The sequence below is a fragment of the Amblyomma americanum genome, chromosome 1 (assembly GCF_052857255.1).
Source record: "Amblyomma americanum isolate KBUSLIRL-KWMA chromosome 1, ASM5285725v1, whole genome shotgun sequence".
Taxonomy (NCBI): domain Eukaryota; kingdom Metazoa; phylum Arthropoda; class Arachnida; order Ixodida; family Ixodidae; genus Amblyomma; species Amblyomma americanum.
Window position 1 is genome coordinate 483,488,651 of NC_135497.1, and position 22,669 is coordinate 483,511,319.

Consider the following 22,669-nt stretch of genomic DNA (forward strand, 5'->3'; position numbering starts at 1 on the left):
CACAGCCCGATTTCTCAAGTAATCTGAGTGCATAGACAGAGATTTTTTTTTCACAGATCCCAGAGGCAAGGTTACACTGCCACTCACTTAAAAACGACGACAAGCAGTTCTACTAGATGTGGATATGACTAGATTGAATCGAATAGCGGAAAAATTTTAAGTTCTATCTTTTTCAGTCATACCTAGGTTTTCTGCTCCCAGACAAACATTAACATACCAAAAAGCCATGTAATCAATTTTTACTGAGAAGAATAATTAAGTAGAGTTATCCTCAGTGTCTCTAATTTTGACAGATTAAAAGCCTTTAACAGCATAACCACATCTTAGCCCGACAGAGCAGGCAATCCCTACTTGAAAAATCTCGTATATATGTGTTATATGTGTCTCATATATACGCAATTATTGGATATGTGTCCACATATGTGCTCGTATATATATATATGTCCGGATACATATGTGCGCGTATGTTTATGTGCTCGTAAGGCATACGCGTCCCTCGTATGGTGAAACATATATGTGTGATACGTGTCTCGTACATACGCAATTATTCGATACGTGTCATACCTATCCCTCGTATATACGAGGGCCACGTAAACTTCGTACAGATACGACGGCCTCGTCTTGGGGGTACAATAGCCTTGCAACTCTTACTCTGGTGTACAGTTAATAGCTCTGAATATGTATGCTACCTGAATGAACTTGCAACCCTTCAGTGCAGCAAATGCTGCATCCCAGCACTAAATACCCGGCTGCAGTCAATGAAATAATTTTTGTTGCTGCCTTTATTTTATCATTTTTATCTGACTACAGTCATTTACTACAGGGGCAGGAGCAGGTGCCGGCGATGATTACTTGATGTCCCTCAGCATGTCCGCCAGGTAGCCATTCAACTGCTTCCCGCGTTTTCTCATCCTCGGCAGCTCGTGCGGCTTTGATGTATGCATCAAATGCATCTGAAAAAGTATTAATCAGACAAAATTGAAGACATCCAGGTGCTTTAAAATAAAGGTAATTAAGTCGTGCAAATTTAAACAAACAAATGCCTTTGGCAGCCAAGAAATGTACCTAAACGAAAGAGGCATATTGATTACAGCTGCTAGTTTTGCTGAGCTAATCCGAAGCTTCTGCATGACACCTGCCTTAAGGAATTGCCGGCATACTGAGCCGATGATGCTCCTTCCCCGAAGGCTCTTCGGGGAAGGAGCATCACCAGGAAGGAGCGTCACTTTTGTGGGGAACCCCACAAAAGTTTTATGACGTCCTTGCAAAACAAGGAGTCTCGACCTCGGGAAAGAAGCCAGCGCCACTGCTCTGCACTGACAATTTCCGCTCCCGAGGTGTACCTGCAATAACACAGCTGCACATATACTTTGTAAAAAGCCCTAAAAAAGATTGGGGAGAGAGTTATTATTTGCCACATTAAAACTGCTAAAATCCCATTCCTCAGGACTACGATAAGTAACATAACGAAAATGGCAATTTTCCTTACAAACGCTACTAATGATAAAACATGACACATCGCTCTCTTCTTTGGAGTCAGCAGCGCGATGGGCCACCAGGTCACGTTTGTGTGCAATGACATAAAGTTGCCTTTGACAACATAGATGAGCCATTTTATCTCTGCTTCAGGCTCGACTGCACCCTGGCAACAGTAATGCTGCCAAATATTCGGAAGCACAGCACTAACAGATGAAAGATTATGAATATTAAAACACAGCAATTAAATCTTAGCACAAGAGGCAGTGCTAATTACAACATGAAAGGTGAGGGGTTGTGGCCATGGTCCAGTGATCTAAGCCTTCAATAAGCACAGCTGCCCTGAGCTGTCACAGCTTCAAATTGTGCCTGGGGCTCCAGTGCGGGAAATTTTTTTTTCCTTTCCAGGCCATTTGGACGGAAAATTTCACGTTTCCTAGAGGTGTGCACTGATCCTCAGCCCTATACGTTTCCCCAGTTTCTAGACTGTTCGCCTGCAGTTACCAAGAACGAGAGTTAAAAGCATTTCAAGCTTACAAACTAGTTCTAAATATGAGAAGCCATCGTACCTGGCCATTGACCTCAGCAAGAACACCTGGATACCGTGGTGCAGCAGGACCCATGCTAGTGGAAGCCTGGAAAGTGTGAGAAGTGCTCGCATTTGCAACAAGATTAATGTACAGTGTTGGTGAAGTCTTAAGGCCGAAGGCGTTTTGCTTCAGCCGCATAACAGAGCCATCACGGACCTATTAAAGACCGAGTGACCTCGAAATGCTAGCAGAAGGTTCCTTCTTGCGATGGAGAAGCTTCATGCTCGACTATTCTTTTGAATGATCCGCTACATGTATCACTCTAGGAACATTCATTTCATTGCAGCTGAATGATTTAGCCTTAACATTTCTGACCAAGACTGTACATGGTACATTAATGGGACAGTGAGGAGAACTCATATCAATTTTTTTTGTTAGCAAAATCTGATATTTCGGCATTTCATGGCTTTGTTGCCGCTTGTCCGGGAGCGAAAGATGCGTTTAGTTCAAAGAAATTTGGGTTCGAAGTTGAAAGTTTTTCCCGCCGCTCTGATTCAAACTCGGGAACTCTTATGACGTCACGGCGCACTTTTATGACGTTATAGGACGGCGTGACATGATACGTGACGTAAACGCAGACTCCGTGATTTCTGGTGGCTAGCGGTGCGGTCTAGCATCAGCCGAAATGAAAGCTACCGCCGCCGCACGTTGAAGGCATCTATCGGGACTCGCTACTGTCGCTTCGTTAATATTTGCATCGGCGTCTTGCCAGCGTTAAGATGAATCCCGATCCCGGACCCGACGACGAAGTTCTCGCAAAAACTCCGGCCTGCATTTCAGCGACCTCAAGACCACAGAGCGTGCGATGCTTTTGAGGGGCACGGTTAGGTTAGGCGCCGGCGGGTCGTTTCCCCCTTCCGCCGTGAGCAGCCCTTGCAAATTAAATATCATAACCCCAGTGCGGGGAGTCGTGAGGGGCCAGTACAAGGTCGGCGCTTCGCATCCATCGGAGGCTGGCCGGGGCTTTGGGGCTAACGGATTGTGATTCCTTGAACGGCGCAGTTGCACGGTGCAGCAGGCGGCGTCGAGGTCTCCCTCGGTTGCAAGGGCCAGGTTATTTATTTATTTTTTGCCACAAAAACAGATGGGTGCTCAATGGCGCTCGCGTTTAAGGTTGGCGGCTTGAATGTAAAGCCGACGTTTCAACGGCTTCCGCGCGTTTCCAGAGTTACGGGGTCCACTGGATCGGGCTCTCTCGCCCACTTGCATGTACCTTCCGATCTGTACTGTGAATGGATTAAATTAGCCGAGAGCTCGATCAGAACAGCCCCGCCCAACTACCGAAGCTATTGAATGAAGTCACAACGCGCACCTCGCCACGGAGCCGAATCGGTCTGGCCGGGCTGGCACGCCTAGCGCACTCGGCGGGAAATACAGACATGCTCCAAGTCTCCACCAGTGCGGTCAGAGTGCGCCAAAGCCGCCGCACGCGTCGGCGGTCAAGCCCAGTTGGAGTATAGAGAGTCTCGCTTTGGCCTGCATGACGTCGCCGTGCAGCGCGCCCGTTATGCCGGAGTATAAGCGCGCCTTAACAGAGCCTGCGCTTAACCGCTAACCGACGTATTCGGTGGCGGCATCTATGCGAGCCACGGACACCCCCCGCCCATTCACTGTATAATAATAAAAAAAACCTGTGCCGCAGCTCTGAATCGAACCAGGGCCATTGGCGTTTCATGCGGAGACGCTACCACTCCGTCACGACGAATTCAGGCGCATCAAGATAGAATAAAGGCGCATCTAATGAATGCACTCTTCCGATGTAGAAGTCTCCGCGCTTTCGCTTCGTATATCCTGGCCTAACAGAACTAGGTCGTCAGCATATTTTTCTTAACTGCCTTGTACCTTGTCTCCCGTCCCTTACAAACGATTTCCGTTAAGTAGTTTGAAGTTGACTGGCACAGCCGGGAATGTTTCGCCGGACGAGCGTGCGAAGATACAAGTGCTCTGTTTTACTGCGCACGGCCTTGTACGATCACCGACCATCGTGCCATCTTAGGTTTTCATCGACCGTGGCTATCAAATGACCAGCCTTAACAGGCTTCTTCAAAGGTTAACTTAGCCGCCGCGGTGGCTGAGTGGTTACGGCGCTCGGCTGCTGGCCCAAAAGACGCGGGTTCGATCCCGGCCGCGGCGGTCGAATTTCGATGGAGGCGAATTTCTAGAGGCCCGTGTACTGTGAGATGACAGTGCACGTTAAAGAACCCCAGGTGGTCGATATTCCCGGAGCCCTTCACTACGGCGTTCCTCATAGCCTGAGTCGCTTTGGGACGTTAAAACCCCCATAAACCATAAAACCATAAACCAAAGGTCAACTAGCACTTGAAGCGGCACTTGGAGTTCATCTGCTGTTTGCCGCTTGTAAATCAAGGCGCGTCAAAAACAAAACCACGGGGCACGCAAAGGTCATAGACGCGAAGCGCCATAACAAATCGAAACTCTCCTGGCCGCTTTTGGCGCTGCCAATCATCGGCTTTCTTTGCTTCCAAAATTCAGGTTGCTTTTGTCTCTCTTCCTTGTGTGATAAAAGTGCACTATCAGTTTTAAAACAAAATTAACTTCCATACTGAACCGCGTAACCTTCCTTTGTCAGCCTCAGAGATTTGCTGTTTCATGTAGGAAACAAAATTCCTTCAATGGTGGCGTCTCTTGTCCTATGACTTCATCACGCATGTACATGCGAGATTCCCCTGTGGCGGCGATACCTGTATTTTGGTTCTTGCTATTTTCTACCTAACAAGAGCTTTCTTTTCAGTAAGAGCGGCGTTTTTGTGATCAGGAGCTGGTATTCTATCGATACAAGCCAACTTCAATTTCTCCTCAGTGACACTGAGGAGAAATTGAAGTTGAAGAAATTGAATCTCTGAGACTGACAAGGTAAGGTTGCGCAGTCCAATATTGAAATAAGTTTTGTTTTAAAACCGAGTGCACTTTTATCACACAAGGAAGGTAGACAAAAGACAACCACAATGTTGGAAGCAAAGAAAAAAGATGTTTGGCGGCGCCACAGGCGGCCTGGAGAGTTTCGATTTGTTATGGCGCTTCGCGTCTATGAGCTTTGCGTGCCCCGTGGTTTTTTTTTTTTAATCGCTTCTATATACAAGCGCCGAACAGCAGAGGAACTCCAAGTTCCGCTTCAAGTGCTAGTTAACCTTTGAAGGAGCCTATTAAAGCTGGACAGATAATCGCCACGGCCGATGAAAAACTTTAATGGCACGATGGTCAGTGATCGTACAAGGCAGTGCGCAGTATAAAGAGCACTTGTGTCTTCGCACGCTCGCCCGGCGAAACATTCCCGGCTGTGCCAGCCAACTTCAAACTACTTAACGGAAATCGTTTTTTAGAGACGGGAGACAAGGTACAAGGCAGTTAAGAAAATTAAGCTGATGACCTATAGCTCTGTTAGGCCAGGATATACAATCTGAAAGCGCGGAGACTTCTGCATCGGAAGAGTGAATTTACTAGATGCGCCTTTATTCGTCCTCAAGCGTTGAGCCGTCGTGGCGGAAAGGCAGCGTCTCCGCCTCAAAACGCCAATGGCTGTGGTTCTACTCCGAGCGGCGGCACAGTTTTTTTTTTTAGTGAATGGGCGGGGGGTTCCAGCAGCTAAGCGCCGCTAGTTTTTGCGAGAACTTCGTCGTCGGGTTCGGGAACGGGATGCATCGTAACGCTGGCAAGATGCCGGTGCAAACGTAAATGAAGCGCCGGTAGCAGCCCCCGATAGATGCCTTCAACGTGGGGCGGCGGTAGCCTTCAATTCGGCAGCTGCTAGACCGCACCGCTAGCGCCAGAAATCACGGAGTCTGCGTTTACGTCACGTTTCACGTCACTCCGTCCTATGACGTCATAAGAGCTCTCAGTGACGTCATAAGAGTTCTTGAGTTTGAATCGGAACGGCGGGAAAACTTTTTTCAACTTCGAATCCAAATTTATTTGAAATAAAACCATCTTTCGCTCCCGGACAAGCGGCAACAAAGCCATGAAATGCCGAACTATCAGAGTTTGCTAACAAAAAAAAATGATAGAGATCTCCTCAGTGTCCCTTTAATGGACATCTGCATGGGATTTTAAAACTTTTTGAGTTAACTATCACATTACACTTCTTGAACCTTGTCTCAATTGCAAGAAATACTGCAAAATAATGAAACTTCAACAACTAGAATACAAACAAAAACTGGATTTCGACCTCAAAGCCACAGCTAAGCAAAACTGCTCTGAGCTTCCTCGCGTTACAATTGTGCCTCGGGCTGCTCTGCAGGCAATTTTTTCTGCTTCATATCATTCGAACGGAAAATTTCCCATTTCCGAGAGGTGCGCAGTGATGCTCATCCCCATGTTTCCATTTTCTAGATTGTTTGACTGCATTTATCAAGGATGAGAGCTAAAAGCATTTCAAGCTTACAAGATCATTCTTGTAAGACCGACAATTGGGCTTTGATGCCCCAGCGGCCAGTGCTGAAAAGGAGCAAAACACAGACGGAAGACGAGGCTGACAAAATTCAGTTTGGCGCTCAGGAACGCTTGGCTACCGAGGTTTCTCTGTGATAGCAAAGATTGTGGCCGTCGGCACTTCTTGTTAGCACGGCGCACCCAGCGCCTCCAACTGTAAAGACGCAAATCAAACAAGAAGTGTGGACGGCCACAATCTTTGTTAGCATGACACACCCCTGTAGTCAAGCGTTTTTTCAGCGCCAAACTGAACTTTATCAGCCTCATCTTCCGTCTGTGTTTTGTTCCTTCTTCAGCACTGGCCGATGGGGCATCAAAGCCCAATTGTCTGTCTTACATTCTAAATATGCGACACCATCATACCTGGCTGATGACTTCAGCAAGATATCCGGGTTCTGTGGTGCAGCAGGATCCATGCTTGTGGAAGACTGCAAAGTATGAGAAGTCTTCGCATTTGCTACAAAAGACTAATGTACAAGGTAAATTAAAGGGCAAATTCAGAGGATTTTCAAACAGTTTGAGTTTACTATCACATCACACGTCTTGAGCCTGGTCAGAGACCCAAGAAATGATTTTTCAAAATAAGGAGCAAAGAAATAATGAAACACCATTAACTAGAACACCAAAAGACGATTTCAATCACTAGATCAAAATATGATGTTAAAGGATTTGATTGGTAACACTGGTTACTGTCACATTCTGTAATGCACCAACTAGCTTTAAAGGAGTATAAACACCTAACTTTTGGGCGTGTGTTTTTTGCTTTCTAATGAGGCATCAGGCATTATTTTACATGGATCACCTTGTGGCATTCTTCTATTCTCAACAGTCTAGCAAGGGAACAGCAGTTGACAATTGGAAGCGAGGAAAGGGAAGTGGTAAAGGAATACCTCTATTTAAGGCAGGTACCTACAGTGACAACTGATCCGGATCATGAGGGAATAATTAGAAGGATCAGAATGCGATGGATCACGTATGGCAGGGTCTCTCAGGTCATGAATGGCAGTTTACCAATATCCCTGAAGAGAAAAGTGTACAACAGCTGTATCTTACCAGTACCCACCTATGGGGCAGAAACGTAGAGGCTAACGAAAAGGGTTCAGCTTAAGTTGAGGACAACGCAGTGAGCCATGGAAAGAAAAATGATAGGCGTAACGTTAACGGAGTATAACACCTACCTTTTGGGTGCGTGTTTTCTTGTTTGCAATGATGCGTAAGGCATTATTTTACATGAAGTTCCAGCTAGAATTCTCTTACGACCGCTAAATAATTTATAATCGCATTTCTTTTTCGTCCAGTTTCGGCTTAACACTTGAACGAGGACAGTGACGTCAACGTGTGCTTACATGACACATGAGATATGAAAAACTGCAATATAATTGCTGCTTGCACATTCGCTGTCATTTCGGCAATTGAGAAAGCCTGATTTCAGCATTGCAGTAAAATAGAGCAATGAAGCAGCGATTATATGGACATTTTTCCGTGGCTCACGTGAAGGAAAGGCCCTCTTTGACATCACAGCCATCGGTCGGCTGTTGAAACCGAAACTGAATCAGCGTGACAGGAAACAACAATTTTAAATTATGTAGCAGTCGTATGCAAACATCACATGGTGATTCGTGCATAGTAGCGTCCTCTGCATCATTGAAGAAAAGAAAACGTTCCACCAAAATTAGGTGTCTACACTCCTTTAAGAGAGCAGAAGCAGGAAGAGTGGTTGAGGGAACAAGCGTGGGTTAATGACATCCTAGTCAAACTCAAGAGGAAGAAATTGGCTTCAGCAGGGCATGTAATGCGAAGGGAAGATAACTGCTGGTCTTCAAGGGTAACGGAGTGGATTCCCAGAGTAGGAAAGCATAGCAGCGGGTGGCAGGTTAGGTGGGCGTACGAAATTAAGAAGTTGCAGCCATAAGGTGGGCGCAGCTGGCAAAAGACATGGTTATTTGGAGAGACACGGGAGAGGCATTCGCCCTGCACTGGGTGTAATCAGGCTGATGATGATGATGATTATTCTATGACTGCTAAATAATTTGTAATCGAATTTCTTTCTCGCGCTCTTTCAGTTTCAAGAGCTGAACGGGGACAATGACGTCAAAGTGAGCTTATAGGTCATGCGACGCATGAAAAACTGCAGTATAATCGGTGCTGCTACTTTTGTCATTCCGACTATTGAGGAACACTGGCTTCAGCACTGTATTGAATTAAAACGATCAAGCAGCAATAATATAAAAATTTTTTCCATGCTTCACGTTACATATAACCTGACTGATGTCACAGTCTGCTCGGCTGTTGAAACCGAGACAGCATAACAGAAAAATTTGATTATAAATTATTTATAGGTCGCAGGAAAACACCACAGGATGATTCATTCATAGTAGTGTCTTCTGCATCATTGTATAGAAGGAAACGTGCCACCAAAATTAGATGTCTATGAATCTATAAATTATCATTGGGCTTCTAATTGCCGCGCTCGGAGAGCCTGTTCGCTGCCAGAAAATTCACTCCTGACAGGAAGGTGTATCATGCTCACATGAACTGGTAGCCGCCAGAACCAGCCCGCTGGCAATCATGGCGCCAAGGCCGTCCATGGTTCACGGAAGGCGAGTGCCCTCTGCTGCTTCGCGTGTTGTTGCGTCTCATTGCTCGCATGCGTACGGTAGAAATCTGATCCTTGAAAGTGAAAAAAAGGACGTTAGTTATTGAGGGCAGCCGCGGACTCTTGCGCTCAGACTCATAGATCGGCGGCGACAACACAAGTTTATGTCCTTCAGTGTGTTGTCTGCTGCCGTGAAGTCTGCATGTAAGCATCGAGATATCCTCAAAAGCATATGTGACGGGCAGTCGCACTCTAAACACTTGCATTTGACACCACATCGGAGGGTTAAATGTACAGGGTTAATTGGAGAGACATGGGAGAGGCTTTTACCCTGCAGTGAGCGCAGTGAGGCTGATGATGATGAGGAGGAGGAAATACCTGCGCATGCATTGCTCAAACAACATGCTGTAGTCTCCGGTTATTGCATATTTGTTGACTACACACTATTTACTTGGGTGCCAATGATCGACCCTGCCTGCACTGACTCTCCTGTGGTAATTGCAATTTCTGTTTGTGAACTAACTCCTGTGGGCTGTAAGCAGAAATAATAATAATAATAATAATAATAATTGGTTTTGGGGGAAAGGAAATGGCGCAGTATCTGTCTCATATATCTTTGGACACCTGAACCGCGCCGTAAGGGAAGGGATAAAAGCAGAAAACAATCAGGATATGTTCCGCTCAACTGTACTCTGCCACCCAGCAGCTGTTAATACTGCTGCCAGCAAGTAATGAACGCATAATTTTGACAAGCGTGTATATCAGCTGGTTGAACATTTTTCTGAAGTGCGTGTACTGTACAAATTTAGCTGCACGTCGTGTCTGTATGCTATCTATCGCTTTACAGCAAAGCTAGCACTCGAATGAAAGGCATTACAATCTGGCGTTGCATGTCGGCACCGAGCTGTGTGTGAAGGCATGATGATCCACACTGGGAAATTTTTCTTTTTAATGAGTCAAATGCAAGGTGAAGTATGCATACGGTATTTCTCAGGTATTTTAAGCACTTGTGGCAGAAGACCCGAGCATAAAGCTTTATGGCAACGACCGAATCGGCACACACAAGGTTAAGCTTCTTCAGCTGTCCAATGAAAATGACCCCCGTAGAAATTTTGAACAAATTTGGCAGAGCACACAAGCACGCCAGCCGGCTGCCACTACTTAAAGGGCCCCGACCACCCTCTGGCTGAAAATGTCCTCTACCAAGGTTGTTGTGAGGCACCACCCCCGGAATACACAACCGCAAACAATTCTTTAATAAAAAAACCCATTATATTGGAGTTACATATATTGCAAACAAGCTACTTCACCATGCTCCTCTCCTTCCATTCCCTCTCAGAGGTTTTTCTCCCTTCTGCTTGGTCTACTAGCTTTAGTCCTCCATCCCTGCTTGTTCTGTGTACCTGCACTTCCGTTTACAAGAGTAGACAGCACCCCTTTTGTTTGAAAGTCAAGTGGGGAGCTTTCGGTGGCGTCCGCGTTGCGCCTGTTATGAACGGAATGCACACCAGCCGAAGACGATTAAGGTGCAGATCCCATCGACAGGGATGCCCACGGTGGCGCAGCAACTGCAGTGGCAATTTCGACACGTCAGGTGGCCGGCGACTGCACAAAAAAAAAAAAAGGATGACTGGCTGGGAAGGAGCCTGTGGGATTCTTCCCACGCTCGGCTCGATGCAAATGACCTTCCCCCTTTGACTGTTTTCCTGCAAGAAGCGACCGACGATGGACAGACGACGGGAAAAGGGGAACGGTGCCTTCCAGTAATTAATCGTGTCTGACAACAGCCGCCCCGACCGGAGAGAGCCCACCGCAGTTGTAGCCCACAACGCGGCACCGGTGTTTTCGATAGGCACGTGCCGCTTGCAATATGGTTGCACCACGGTGCAATAGAGCAGCGGACCTGTGAATCCTCCTCACCCATTCCCACGAGTGCCTCCGCTTGCTAAATGCTGTGTGCAACTTTTCTCATCGTGAAGGAATGTGCCACGTATTGTGTTGGCCCCCGCCTTGCGAAGGGGCGGAACCTTAGGGTATTTCACAAGCGTCCTGAGTGAGAACAAACGTTCTGTGCGCTGGGGACAAGGCTCATCCAATTGGCTCAACGTTATGAACATTTAATTTTTGACTGTTTGCTCTTTTCTAAATTACGTAAATAAGTTTCTTAAAAGTGCCAGTAAACCCACTTCTTTCTGTTTCTCCCAAATGTCAGGCTTCCATCGTTCCTCATCACCTCTCCGGCCCAACAACGCTACCCTGCATCGTAACAAGTAGTGGCAGCGGTGCGATGCTGCTACCCGACCCATAACTGGCCCTATTGCCTACTGTCTGACCTCAATGGATATCCGAGGCAGGGACCCCAAAAACCCTCCAGCATTTCTTGGAAAGCAACCCTACACATGTGTGCATGTCTTCTGCGTGTTTGTCTTTTCTGCGTTTTTGAGTGCGTGACTGTCAACAGCGCTAAGAGAAACAGTAAAAACGCAGTAAATGCGAGATGAATGAACACGAAGCAGTGTATAGGGTCGTTTAGAATAAGTGCGAACACTGCTCAGCGTGGCCGCGCTCTGCGGAGCGCATCCGGCGCTGGCGCGCATCGAAACTAATTAAGCGGCGCAGGTACAGATGGGCCCGGAGGCGGTGCTTCGTGTCGTCTGCTACAGTGCAGAAGCGCACAGGCACTGTGTTTGCATTGCAGTGAAGCGCACCAGACTGTGTGCCGATAGCGTCCGAGCCCACCGATACCGTGTTTCGGGAAAGCGCACTTCTCTCATTGCAGTGTGTTGTCTTTGCTTCTGCTTGCAACTCAGTGGCCTGTATTCTCAGTGCCACGATGCCGGTTGAATATATGTATTGCTGCAAATTTACAAGCCCTGCTTTTGTTCGGTTATGCAGCTTACTAAAGCTAATCGGTCTTCTTGGGACGCCAATACGGCCCCGAACGATGACGACCATGGGGAGGTGGGTAACTTGCACTGACAACGCGCATTAAACAGCTGCTTCGCGTTTGACCCACCCGAACGGGGTCTCCGCAGCTAAGATCGATCTCGGGTGCCCCGAAACTGCAGTCGGGCGGTCTGCATTGAGCCAGCGCGGCAAGGCTTCCTCAGAGCTTTATGCAAGTGACGTGGATAGCGGAGAACTTCATTTTAGTTGCGTGCTGTGTGAGGCGGATGAGATACTTTGCAGCAGCTGCTAATCACAGGGCAGATCGATGAAATCAATGTCATTCTTTGTGGCAACAGTTCTCTTATAATAAGCCTCGCGCGAAAGTGTTCGCAGACTGCACCGCTCTACATTGAATTTTACTACAGGACGGATAAACGTCATCAACCGTTGTAATGAGTTTGAAAGAAATCAGAATACGTTTAACTTATCAGGAAATTTTTTTTTATGGATGTCATTGATTCCAGCATTAAGCAGACTGTGCAACAATGCATTTGGAAGCTCAAGCGACCACTCACAGGACCCTATTCGTAGTGCGTTGTAATAGCCTACCACGCTGGGATCCCCGATAATATAAAAGAGCGAAACCAGCAGTCAACGAAGCTGAGGTTGCGGATCGGCGCGTGGGTACAGCATTAATATCAATGATGAAATGCAAGTATGCCTAAGGGCTGTGCAATGTGTGTGCACGTTAAAGACCCCTCGTGAATAATAATTATCAGAGACCCTATCCGCGTCTCACGTGGCCCGATTCGCTTTGCCAAGCCGCATAACCAAAGAATAACAGGGCTTATAAATTTCCAGCAATACATATATTTAACCAGCATCGTGGCACTGAGAAAACAGGCCAAGGAGTTGCGAGCTGAAGCTAAGACAACGTGCTGCAATGAGAGAAGTGCGCTGCCCCGCAACGCCGTATCGGTGGACTCGCTACAAAGCTCTCTGTTGCTGAAGGCAGCCTGGCTGCTCCTCCAAACAATAAATATTTTAGACGACAATGCGAGGAGGCAATACGAAAAATGAAACTTTGACCTGACATCAAGCACACAATACACGAGAGAACAAAAAACAGCACGATGCTTTCATTCCACATGCTGTTCTCTAGTGTCCTACGCAATTTTTCACAATGGCAGCATTTAAGCAATATGTCTGTACTACAATTCAAAGATCCGCTCCAAGGCTCTCTCTGTTGCTGAAGGGAAACTGGCTGATTCCCGCAACCATAAATATTTTAGACACACACAGAGAGATACATCTGTCTGGGTCTGAAGTATGATGCTATGTAATGTACTTATTGCGACTGGTAAGCGTGCGAGTGGCACTACCAGAGGCATCCGCAGTAAAACTTCGCTCAGTACATACATGCATCTGTGCAACTGTTGTTGCTGGCTCAGACTTTTCAAAGTCCATCGCAGTGATTTTTCTCTTCGACATCCTCTGGATGCGCTCGGCTCTTGTTACTGGAACACAAAAAATTAGAGATAAAATAATGAAAGCGACATCAAACACAGGGCAAGCTACGAAAACGGATCTGTTAGTGTGTCGCGGTCATTGATTTCCAAAACCCATATGATGCGAAAAATTAGCAGATCTGAAAATAGCGGTTTCTCCCTGCCTTATGCAATTACTTGAATTCATGAAAAAAATCACGAAATATTCTTTCGCTCAGAGTGACGCTTGCATCGAGACCTGCTACAACGCGACCACGCAGTTTTTACTTTCTTTGGAAAGCGTGCGCTGGGCTACTGTGCGCACGGATCGCAAGCATAGAGGAAGTGGTATAGTAAGCGTTCTGCTAGTGCTCTGAACAGTCAAAAAAGTACGTGCATCGACTTTATGTGAAACGCCACCAAGCTTCGGTAAAAGCGTTATGCTAGACTGTACACGCATCCCTAGTTTGGCACACTTCTGTAATCTGACCACGTAGCGAAGTAACTGCAAAACTCACCTCCAAGCTCCATTACTTGGCCGGAATAGAATGCCTTCTCATCGTTTCCGCCGCGCCAGTAGGCGTCCTTTTTTTCGCCAGGTCGCTAACGCCGGTCGGTGAGGCATCATAGATAGGTGTAGCGCAATGGAAACAAGGACGACATAGAGACGTGTACGATAGCTTTTGCACCGTCGGTCGAAGTATTTCACGTACGCATAGCTCGCCGCAGCTGACGAACTCATAGTGGAAGTGTCACATGTGGCTGCAAAACACACAATCTAATAACTGTAACAACCACACACACCGGCACAGTGCTGAGTGATGACGCAAACGTTGGACGCAAACGACCGCAGACTTGGATTGGCTTGGCGACGCGGACCGCACAGGGCGCTGCATACGATGATGATGACCTCTTCGTTACAAACCAGAATAATAAATACGTTTCATTCTTTCAGTTTCGTCTGTTTATTTCCTGCGGCAGAACTTGCGTCTCCGACCGTGATTTGTATCCCGCTCCATGTCGCAGCCTCTTCGTGCAGCGCATCCGGTCATCCAGTTGACTGCTGGTTGACCGCACGTAGTAGCAGACGACGCGGAGCTCTACACGGCATGAAATACTTATAATATTTGAAAAGTTACAAATACTACTTTGAAGGGGAAATAGTTATGGGCGCCGTGCCAAGCCGTGACACAGAGGGTTGGTCCAACACAAGCAGAACCAACTGCAGAACGAACTAGCCCGTCAAGTCCCTCTTGCACCTGTGACAGCCCATGGAGTGTGAATAAAGTGGCTTAGTGTAACGCTATGGGCTCTATCATGTATGAGCTTTATGGTACCGCTGTAACCTAGATGTCTGAAGTGTTCTGCGATTTTCGATCGCCGCTGCATTAAAAAAAGTAGTCGCTATGTGACAAATCGCCTTCGGTTTCGGCTTCAAAGCTGGAAGCTAGTGGTGCGCAGTGCCTGATGGTGCTTTGCGCTTTTTACTTAGTGCTTTAAGCAGAAACTTTTGTGTGGTTTACGACAAACAGGACGCACCTATAAAGTCTGAGCCTAGCCGTTAGACGACGCTAGAATATTTTCAGTTTCGTTTTCGAAATATAAAAGCTCCTGTTGCGCGGGTCTTGATCATTACGCTGGGCCCTTCCCTCTTCTCTGCGCTGTAAACAGCAACTGCTGTGTTATCTACGATAAAACACACACTTCCTTTAGAACGCCCCTAAATGCAGCAAGTTCTTGAAAAGTCTGTAATTGCTGCAAAATAAGCATTTTCGGGCATGGTGCGTGGTATATATCATAAGTATTATAATGCCACCGACCTGAAATCAGCGACTTTGGACCAGCAGAGAGAGAAATATAGATTGCTGAATAGGTAAGCTGATGCACTAAAAGAATATATGTTAAGAAAACAGAATAGTGCAAGTTACGAGGAGGAAGAGGCTCCAAAAATAAACTGTAGCGTGCGCTAGAACACGGAACTGGGTCGCACAACCGCGCCCTCGGTCGAGGTGCTTCTTTGAGTTCTATATGTATAGTTTCGCAGTGCTCTCTGGCACACCGCTGTCGTGTCCGGGTCATAATGGCAGCGGGTGAAGGTATGGGCTACGCTGGAGACAATTAGTATAGCCAGGGACTCCGGAACTTTTTTTTAGAGGGAGGGCAGGACTTCGAGCTTATTTTGTTATTTATTGCTCATTTACATAATAAATTATATATATATATATATATATATATATATATATATATATTTATATATATATATTTATATATATTTATATATATATATTTATATATATATATATATATATATATATATATATATATATATATATATATATATATATATATATATATATATATATATATATATATATATATATATATATATATATATATATATATATATATATATATATATATATATATGTAAATTTTCACTGTACAAAACTTCATGCAAAGTGTCACGTGGCGGTGACGACACTCCAGCTGTCGGGAAGAGAACGAAAAGGCTTCCAAAATTAACTGTTTAAGGGTCTGATTCACACCCACTAAGAACTGAATTACTCGGCGGCGGCGATAGGCTCAATTAAGCGTGCTCGGCGGTCATCGAACTGAATGTCATGCAGAATTTAAAGCTAGCAAAGAACCTTCGAGATAAAGAACCAAAGACAGCAAGAATCTGGAAAAAATGTGGATTCATTTGCACGTGGCCATGATCAATGGATATGTCTGGTCGCATCTCGCATTACAAAACAAAATGATAAATCCGCGTGCCAGCGGTTGTGAGTGCAAACGAACAAACGGTGCAAAGATTCATGGCAATATAAAATTAATTGAAATGAGGAGCTTAATTAATAGGTGGGAAGCTGTACGCACGAGGAGTGATCAATCCCATTAAAAAGTATGTGCATAGTTTGTTTAAATTCTGTTAATCATGTTCATGTACACGGTCAGGTCGACAGTCGATCGAATTCTATAGGGACATGACTGCTTTAGGTTACTCATATACGAAATGCTTTACAACTGGCTACTAAGCCAAGCAGCTAAGCCCCACTGTGCTTTGAATTAAAAGAGTCCTAGAACTAATCCGTTTCATTTTTAAGAAGTCTGATCCAAGTACAAGCAATTGGAGACTGGGGGGGAGCGCTGCCCCCTCCGGAAAAATGTGGGGGGGGGGAGGGGGGGGGGAGGGCGACCGTCCCCTATGCCCGCACCCTTGTTCCGGGGTTCCTGAGTATAGCCTACCTGAACTCAGGTAGGCGGCCCTATAGATACGTGATCGGCCCGCTGGAGTGGGTATCTCGCATATTGTTTACCTGATATTCGTCGCAAAGCCGATGTCTATTGGTATACAAGTTTAAAACGTCCAAGGTGTTCCGAGAGATGTTCGATCCGACGAAGCATTCGGTCGGGAAAGATCTTTGAAGGCAGTTCGCAATGTATTGGATTGTTTTTTCCGAATGTATAGCTTTCGTCGAACTAGGAACTTTAAGGACTTCTTTTATGGACATATCTCCAATAAAGCCTTCATTTCTGAAAAAAAAACACACACAGTGAACGAGGTTCATGAAAGTCTCCTCTAGGTCGAAACAGACAAGTAATTAAGGTAATTAAGAAATTGCGAAGTACGATCGTTGGACGTGCGCAGCAACCATGAGAACGAGAGGTACGCGCGACATGCTAATATAATGCTGGGACTAGAAGGAACAGACTCGTACGTGTACAGTTTCGAGGAAAAACGGCATGCGCAAATTCGATGCAGCCTGCGGAAATCGTCTCTCACTGCAGCTCCACGAATTTTCACGGAAAGCTGCGTTTCTTGTATATATTGAATTCACGTCTGCATTCATTTCTTTCGGCGTGGCTTGTTTACAGTTCTTTCAAAAAATTCAGCAAATTAACAGCAGGAGTGATTTTCAATCGCCTCTATCCTTGTTTTCACAGGTCTGAACAAGTAAGCGGGAATGCTATTCACGTGCAGCAAGCAATATGCATCAAGAGGCTTCTGATTGTGCTTCCGGTTTTGGAACATGGTGCCACGAACTTCACGGACGCATGCAAGGCGTTTATAGTAGCTGTGTTGTCGGGAAAAACCTTGAACCATTTTTCCTATAGCTTTAGCCGACAGGGATAACCTGAATGTGATAACGACCGCGGTTTCCTGTTCCTCTGACTTGAAGTAAACATTTGGAACGTTGCAGCTGTGCATTTTTGTATCGTTACAAGTACGATCCTCGATGCGTCACTGATAACAGCCTTTCACGAAACAAATGAAGGAAATAAACTCAAAAAGAACTCTCAGCGAGGGCTACTTTTTGTTACAATGGCAGTCACATAAACATTGTGTGTCGTCTGCTAGCGGTTCATCTGAAAGCGCTGCCTTGCGGTGGACGCGGGCTGGGTGGCGTGAGCCGCCGTCCGATTTCAAGGCTTCGGCTTTTTTCATCCATCCATGCATTTATCCATCCATCCAGCCATGGATCCAGCCAATCCAGCTGATCCTGCTTTGAAAAGCGTGTATGGCGTGTCTTCTACAATGAATGGGTCAGCAGTGGCCTAAAAGCCCTTTACATTACGTCGCCATGAGCTAGAACAGCCAACCTACGATTCCAAAGCGTCGCAAGGTGTACTTGGCTAACGAAAGCAGCGCAGCGGTCACTCACGTCGAGCGAGGCTGCTGAAACGCCGCTTTCGTCGTCTGGTAACCGGAACCCAACTTGTCTCTTTCTCCGCTCGCGTTTCATGTAGCTCTAGTGCCGCTGAGCCTAGCAGTGAATCCCACTTTGGAGCTGTGCCGTTGGCGGACGCCACAGGCGAAACTGGCAGCAGCGATGAATGCTTTCACTTGTACGACAGCAGAGACGACGATACCAGAGGGGCCCACGATGGTTTTTGTCGCACACGGAATACGTGAAACCGCAGATAGATGCCACAAGCGAGGGTGACTGCAGCAGCAGCAGTGATGAGTGCGGTGACCCTGGACGACGGCCAAGATGACGGTGCCGCTGGACCGCACGGTGGTGCTGTGCCACAGTTTAACGCTGCAGTGCTTCTTCCTCAATGCGTACTGGACTTATGACGCCAAAAACACTGCCTGGCTCGTCGACGACATTGGCTGAGGCAGTTGTTCTGATAATGGCCTTCGTTGTCGCTAACGGGCTGATTTGGGCAGTGCTTGATGCCTTGTCCGGGTATCGGTCGGGCCTGCCGCACTCAGATTACCCTTTAAAAAGTTTTGAGCGCCGAAATGTGCAAGCTTCTTTCAAAGTCATTTTTACTGCGAAGTGTGCATGTCTCCCCTCCAAGCCAGCAAAGACAGAAGCTAGCTTGCAAAGTGTGCAAAACACAACCAGAAGTGTGCATTTTTAAGAAAAGAGGCTGTTTTTTGTGATAATGAACCTCAGGGGACAGATTTGCCTTCGCAGGGAAAAATAATTTTCTGCTGAACACCGCTTTGTTGCTCCTTCAAGAAGCGCACTTAACATAACACGTTTTCTAAGGAGTACTTGTAGCTAGGCTTATTGGCGCATATTTAGGAAAGGTACAGGAGCGCAAAGTATGGACAAAGGTGAAGTGATTTTGACATGCCAGCATATTCACCCTTATGCTGAGGGACAGACCGCGAACATTCACGCATTTATAGACAACAGCTATACTCGGGTACAACTTAAGAACACTGCACTTTTACCCGTCAAAGGACCTCCTTCCAGCCAGTGGCGTCGGCCGATTCTCATGACCCTGCTGATGTGACCAAGCAGGGAGCGGCGGACGAAAGGGGGCATCCCTTCCCACTGTGTCCAGGGATAGAACCCTCTGTTCATTGCGAACTGCCTGCAAGGTTGAGCACTATGATATTCTTAACTTAACACCGGTGCTGTGCGATGAGCATGTGATGCTTCGTGCTCCTCAGGGCATCCATACTCCAGCACAGTGCATGTCGCAGGTCCAGCTTTTGTGCTTCTCTTCAGCGAATAATTGACCACACAAATCTGATGCTTCCACTTGTAGAGTAACACTCATGCTGGTAGCATTGTGTGCCTAAGCTACGTTTTGAGCTACTTTTACTGCATATCACAACAAGTTACTTAGAGCATGTAGCTCATAGCATGGTAACGGCTAAGTCACTCCGATATGAAACAGGCTGGCAGATGCTAACATCCACCCTGAAACATTCAATCAGAGATACTACCGGGGTACTGTGCAAACCTGAAGAAATAAATGAGAGACAGGAGATGGCGGGAATTTGTTTTAGCATCTGCTCGTGGTTCCCTGCCTTCTGGTGGCACTGAGTAGTTGTGGTAGTTATGGCTGCCCTTTTGTGGTCATTAGCAATGCCAACATTCAGGGTGAGCTTGTCGTGGCACACTCTGTACGGATTACTAATTCCCAGGAGAGTTGTCAGCGTACTCTCCACAGCATTTTGAACTTGTTGCAGCCCATGTTGCCCATTGTTTATGTCCTAAAAAAACAGGTAGTCGCTGACATAGTTATAAAAGCATTCCAACGCAGTTTGCAAGGCCCTCTTTTTATAGCAAAGAAAAATGCCCTCTACAGAAATATAGCACTTGGCTTTAAAAGCAAGTTCATCATTGTTTCTCGCTGTTCCTTTTTAGAATGAAACAACTCATCTAGCTCTCCATATTATCATGATTGATGTTGAAATATGTTGAACTATGATCGTTATGTTAGCATAAAGTTAAAAACATGCCAATATGTAACGTGCGCACAGGCCCCTTCCTTTCTTCTGCACAATTTGTGCTGCAGTGTTCCGGCTATAATTCTGCCGTACTGATATCATTTTGATGGGACTGTAATATATAAACCTTAAATGTACACAGGTCAATGTATTTGTTGTAACCCACAGCTGACTGAAATGCCTGTAAACAACCCTCACAAACCTGGGATAAATTGTATATGTGTTGCATTAAAAGGTATCTTAAAACTGTTCTCATCCTTAGCCAAGGCATTTTTGGTGTAAACTGTCTTTGCATTCTCTGTTTTACATGACCAACCAGTTCAGTTCATGACAGCTCATCACTAACTTTTTTATGTCAGTCTGCGAACACCAAAGGTGGAGCGTTAGGTAACATTTTAAATGGACACTGAAGATAAATTCTATTTGCTACGTGTCAACACATTCCTGCATTCCAATGACGAAGTGGTTACTTTAATTGAAAAACTTTTTAAGCTGGTAAAGTTAAAAAATTGAATACAGATATCACCACCACCAGCCCTTTTCTCAAGGAAATTGTGGTGGTGTCAAGACTGGTTTCCCGCCATTCACTTTGTAGCAGGGATGACAGAGTATCTCTCAGTCTAGATATGAATTTGAATGAAGTAGCGAGCAAAACAAACTCATTTTTAAATCCAGTTTTCGCAACAATAAATATATATTTTGCTGCTGAAGAAGTAACAGAATGGCTAGAAAGGGCCGTACAACATATTTTTACTGAGAAGAGGAATTGCATGGGCATGTCCTTAGTGTCCCTTTGAGAAGTAGTACGTATTTTCTTTTGTGTGTTGTGTAAAATATAGTTGAATACAACTCAAGAATGAAGTGGTAAATACTCCTCTATATTCATCTCGCAAGTTGTTTGCATGGAAGGTACGACAACCTGAGCCAATCAGGATGGCGCACACTATATAATTGGGTTGCTGCGTGCCTGCCACAATCATTGCCTTGTGACAGGTAGCTCCATTCTTGTAAATGAAGATGTACTAGTGTTTAGGCTGTTTATTTCTTCAGCAGGTGACACTTGATGTCTTTTTTATTTTTATTTTTGTTTTGTTTTCAGATGGGTGGACATGTTCGCATAGTAAAGAGGGCATATATGGACTACTTTTCTTTTTGTCATTACCTGTAAATATTCAGTTCTTATGTTGTCACGCCACAGTTGTTTGGAAGTACATTTATTCACTCCATTGTGGCCTATGCCCAAGGAAGCTGAGTCAAATCCAGGTGAGGGCAGCCACATGTTAATAGAGGTGAAGTGGAAAACACGCCTCCTTGCTGTGCTCTGTCAGCGCATATGCGATTGAAATTAACTTGGAGCCCTCCACCATGGCGTCTGCAATAGCTGATCAGAGACAATGTCATTCTGATTTTTGATAATCTCATTGTGGCAGTGCTCGAAGTGCTCGGATTGTATACGCAGACATTTATTGGGTCACACTGGCCTGTTAACGGGCTCACATCTAATCGTCATCATCAAAACTCGCATGAACACTGCTGGTTGTGTCCTCCTCCATGCTCATTACGCCTGGTCCTTTGAGAGGCATCTGCCACTTCATTCTTAAGTTGTATTTGAGTATAGTTAATATGGAGAATTGTAACCGATATTGTATGTCACTTGCTGCTGTGTTCTCCGTGTGGTGTGTGTACAAACCTTTACTCTTGTGCCATGATATATTATGTAGTGTTTTGTGTATTATGTAGGCTTTCATTGAACAGATGGTATTGATGGATTCTATTTGTACGAGCGGTGTTCAGTATATTTTTTACCTCCTGGTCTGTAACACGTTTATTAACTCATGAAAGGGAAAGATGTTACATGGAAAAGAAAGGTTGATGTTCCCACTTTTCACAATGTTTTCAATTTGCACATGGCACCATTGATATTGAAGTAGTCGCAAGCAAAATGTTAGTATTCATCAGTGCACAGTTAGAACAGCTTTTCGAAACCAAATTTTGGATTAGCAGAAGGTGGTCTCCTTATCAATATCCACCGTCGAATGAATCCTATTTGTGGTGATGTGCATGTTATGTTTCCAGTCAGAAGGTCGGTACAAACTGTACGTACATGCAAGATATAGCTGTGTTGAGTGTTAAAGACGAGGAGCGCAGTGGATGCTGATGTCTGCATCTCACACCTGAGCTCGTGGCACATGAGGATGAATTTATTCGTGATGATTGCCACATTAAGGAGACGGTTATTGCGGGCATTCTTGAACTTCAGGATGCTGAAAGACCGTGCACTATTGCTTAAAGTTTGTCCCAAAAAATCCATAATTTAACGTGACAGTGCTTGGCATGACAACAAGTTAGGTGGCAAAACCGCCGTGTTGAATAAGCTGCAGTTTCGGGATGTTCTGCCTCACCCATCCACAGTTCTGACCTAGTGCCTTGTAGCTGCTGGCTATTCCGTAGCTGGAGAAACATTTCAAGACCTTTAGTGCCCAGTTGG

General features: G+C 45.7%; 1 long non-coding RNA gene across 1 annotated transcript in view; it reads right to left on the reverse strand.

Annotated features, from left to right (window-relative positions):
- Positions 1-857: 857 nt before the first annotated feature.
- LOC144105073 (uncharacterized) overlaps positions 858-22,669 on the reverse strand; it is a 318,288-nt gene continuing 296,476 nt past the window's right edge. The window contains exons 6-7 of the long non-coding RNA XR_013308698.1: positions 2,046-2,111; positions 858-953 (exon numbers count right to left, since the gene is read on the reverse strand). This is a non-coding gene — a long non-coding RNA (uncharacterized LOC144105073). The remainder of the gene's footprint in view (positions 954-2,045; positions 2,112-22,669) is intronic.